The 4,290-nt window shown below is 37.9% G+C and overlaps 1 pseudogene; it reads left to right on the top strand.

Annotated features, from left to right (window-relative positions):
* The first annotated feature begins 3,592 nt into the window (after positions 1-3,592).
* On the top strand, positions 3,593-3,705 carry LOC118730919 (annotated as a pseudogene).
* The last annotated feature ends 585 nt before the right edge of the window (positions 3,706-4,290 follow it).

Raw genomic sequence — 4,290 nt, 5'->3', positions numbered from 1 at the left:
CCCCTGTTCCCTATAGAGTATCAGTTTCAAACTCACCCAGTGCCCCCTCTTCTACTTTCTCTTATTTTGTAACATTCTTATTAACAACCCAACAGCTTGGAACTGTCTTTGCATCCCTCTCCCATGGACCCTTTCCTAAAGCTGCCTCTCCTGTCTCCTTTCAAAATGATCATAACATTTTAATAAGAATTCATGAATATCAATGACATTTAAGGTATGCCATGAATGAACAGGAGTCAAGAAACACTGACCTATTGACCAAATCTGTGTTTTTGTACATTCAGGTATATGGAAAAATATCCACACTCATTTATCTGCTTATTGTTTACTTATTGCCTCTAGCTACTTTATCACTACCTCATTGAACTACAAAACCACAAGTATTTACAATATGATCCTTTATAGATAAGGATTTGCCACCCTCTGCCAATATTAGACTTAAAGAAGCAGAGCAGAGTACAGTGTGGTTGGCACAGAGGATGTGTGCTGCTGATGTCAGTGCTTTGGAAGAGGAGGCACTGGGCACACAGGACTGCAAAGGGATTCCAGCCCAGAATGTCTAGGACCAAGATGCCCAGATAAAGATAAAAATATTGCTTAATATAAAGAAATTAGCCAAAGCTGGTTTGGCTCAGTGGATAGAGCCTTGGTCTGCAGAGAGCAGGGTCTGGGTTCAATTCTGGTCAAGGGCATGTACCTTGACCCAGGTCAGGGCTCATGCAGGAGGCAACCAATTAAAGTGTTCCTCTCACATTGATGTTTCTCTCTGTCTTTCCTTCTCTCTTCCACACTCTCTAAAAATCAATGGGAAAATATCCTCAGGTGAGGAAAGAAGAAAGAAGAGAGAGAGAGAGAGAGAGAGAGAGAGAGAGAGAAGGAGGGAGAGAGAGAGAGAGAGAGAGAGAGAGAGAGGAGAGAGAGAGAGAGGAAGGAAGGAAGGAAGGAAGGAAGGAAGGAAGGAAGGAAGGAAGGAAGGAAGGAAGGAAGGAAGGAAGGAAGGAAGGAAGAAGGGAAGAGAAAGAAGGAAAGGAAGATGGAAAAAGCTGAAACCGGTTTGGCTCAGTGGATAGAGCATCGGTCTGCGGACTGAAAGGTCCCAGGGTCAATTCAGGTCAAGGGCATGTACCTTGGTTGTGGGCACATTTCCAATAGGGGGTATGCAGAAGGCAACTGATTGATGATTCTCTCTCATCAATGTTTCTAACTCTCTATCCTTCTCTCTTCCTCTCTGTAAAAAATGTCAATAAAATATATTTTAAAAAAGAAGAAAGAAAGAAAGAAAGAAAGAAAGAACGAAAGAAAGAAAGGAAGGAAGGAAGGAAGGAAGGAAGGAAGGAAGGAAGGAAGGAAGGAAGGAAGGAAGGAAAAAAGATGAAAAAAAAATGAAGAAATTCCATTTCTTATGAAAGAGACATCTTGAAAATGCCTAAAAAAAGTTTGTCATTTTTTTATGGTAAAGGGCCTGGAGTCCATGTTGATGAAAACACCTTTGTCGCTGTGGCAGCCAGCAGTGGCAGCAGCAGCAGAGTGATGAGGCAGTGCCTTCGACTGATCTGCCCAGTTGCTTCCTGCAAAGAGAGGACAGACCTTGGCTTGGGGAGCAGGCCTAAGCCATCAGTAGGACATCCCCTGAAGGCTCCTGGATTGGAGAGGGTGCAGGACAGGCTGAATTTCATGCACCAAGCCTCTAGTATTTTTATGAATAACTGTTGAAAACTTGCAAAATTATTTGATATTTACTTTTATTATATTGCTTTATTATTGTCTGTCTGCTATATTGCAGGCCAACATAATAAGTGAAGTTCATTTCTGTCTTTCATAATGTTCTGAGTATTCAAATTCTGTCACAGCAGAATTCTTCTCTTTTGCTATTGATTTCTTAGACTCCACACAATACTAAATGATTCTCAGTTTGTGTTTTAGGGCAATTGATTGGTATCTGAAACTTTTAAAGGATAAGATAGGAGAACATGGAAAGATAAAAAATGCAAAAATATAATTTGAAGTTTATAGTGGAAGTTAGTCATCAAACCACATAGCTATTTTTCCTAGTTTAGTCCATAAACTAGGAAGAAAGAAACTTGGTCCCAGAGAAGGAGAAAGAAAAGGAGTTGAGATGCTGTGATAGTGGGATGGCCCTTATGGTAAGGATTTTCACCCCTTTGAAAAATAGTACATTTTAAAGAGATCATTGAGAATATGAACATTGATATCCTGTGTGTCTGATGGACGTGTGTGTGTGTGTGTCTGTGTGTGTGTGTGTGTGTGTGTGTGTGTGTATTCTATATAAAAAAGCCTAATATGCTAAGTATACAGTCATCCAGTTGGCTGTTCAATCAAACAATGTGTAACATGCTAATGATATACTAAGGCTGTCAACCCCTTGTTATGACATGCACTGACCACCAGGGGGTAGATGATCTGACTGGAAGGTTAACTTGCTTCTAAGGTCTGGCCAATCAGGACTGAGAGAGATGGACCAGACACACCCTGGAGCCCTCATGTGGTCCCTTCTCCCCACCCCCCTCTGGCCACATACCCACATCCCTCCCTGTCCTAATTGTGGGGTCCCTTGGCCTGCCCTGCACCCTCTCACAATCCAGGACCCCACAAAGGATGTTGAAGAGCTGGTTTCAGCCCTACAGTGGAATGACCGGTCACTATGATGAACACTGACCACTAAGGAGCAGATGCTCAATGCAGGAGCTTCCTCCTGATGGTCAGTGCACTCCCACAGGGGGAGTACCGATCAGCCAGAAGCCAGGCTCACAGTGGAGGTGGCCTATGGAAGCCTTTCCTGCCTCTACAACATCACTAAGCATGTCTATCTGTGAGAGGGTGCAGGCCGGGCTGAGGGACTCCCCCTCTGAGTGTGTGAAGTTCGTGCACTGGGCCTCTAATATACGAATGTTACATGTGTCCTAACATTTTTGTTTCACAATTCTATTACCTCTACCTAGAAAAGTCCCTGACACATAGTAAACATGAATATGAATACCTTGAATATTGGCTTTTACTTTTTGATTTAGAATAGCAATATAACTCCTACATCACTTTTTTAATTACAGAAATGTAGAGAGCATATCTATTTCCTTCAAAGATAAGACTCTGGAATCTTAATGATCTTAATATCTCCTTGGTCATTCTCATAGATCAGAACAATTCACATGATAATTCTTCTGGTAGAGTGTAAATTCATTATTTATTCTGGAGACCTTAAGATCAATCAAAATTTGAAGGTTACAATGTAATGGAGAAAAGAAAAATCAATATGTGTCAAGATGATTTTGCATTTAAGAATTTAGCTATAAAACAAATATTAATTCAATTTTTCTTATGGAGAGGACACTAAGAGATCGAGGCATAGTTATTTTATATGTTTTATGATTGATAAGACAATGTCATATGTACTTAATGATAAAATATTTAAATAAATGAATGTAATTTTTTAATGAGCAGTTATTTTCAATTTTCTTTTTGTATATAATTCAGAAATATAGTACATATTCTAAAAAGTACATCACTTTATTTCAAACTTTAAAAATAATTCTGTCTTATTTTGATTATTATATTCTGTTCTCAAAATTTATAAGTTGCTTCTTGGCCTTTTGGCTAAGGTCAAGTGTAGCATCTGTTCTTATCAGTTTAATTCTTGAAAATATGTGTGTCTTTGATATGATGAATATTTTTTAAACATTAATAATCTTAGAATATCCTGATTTGTTCTCAAAAACATTGCATGTACAATAATTCAGTTTTAAGGAATTTGATTAAATTCTATATAATGTAAATGATTAAATGGGAGATTATAGTGAATATAAATTATAGCATTGAAAAGTTAGGTGATACATAACTAATGTATAAAAAGGTAAAAGAATGAATCTGAAAGGAAATTAAGACCTGTTGTCAGAGTTTTTCTGCAATGTAAAAAACCACATGCTTTTTGTAGGAGCCAATAATTACATACATATATAAACTATTTTCTGCTTTAAAAGGAGTTATACTTTCCTGTTATTTAAAAAAAAATTCTATGTAAGCATTTTAATAACCAAGTTAAGTAATTGTAAATAATGAGTCAATTCATATAGATACCTAATAAATATTTATGTTCAAGTGAGGAGATCAATAGGGAATTTGATGCAACCGATTTTATAAACATTGCAATTTCTCAGAATTTGAGTTTACCATGACTAAATGTCTTTAATATATTGCATTTAAAAAAGTGATCAAAATCGAAACTGGTTTAGCTCAGCGGTAGAGCATCGTTCTGCGGAGTGCAAGGTCCTGGGT

This window comes from Pipistrellus kuhlii, unplaced genomic scaffold, assembly GCF_014108245.1.
Source record: "Pipistrellus kuhlii isolate mPipKuh1 unplaced genomic scaffold, mPipKuh1.p scaffold_m20_p_3, whole genome shotgun sequence".
Classification (NCBI taxonomy): domain Eukaryota; kingdom Metazoa; phylum Chordata; class Mammalia; order Chiroptera; family Vespertilionidae; genus Pipistrellus; species Pipistrellus kuhlii.
This window is presented reverse-complemented; position numbering and strand designations above follow the sequence as displayed.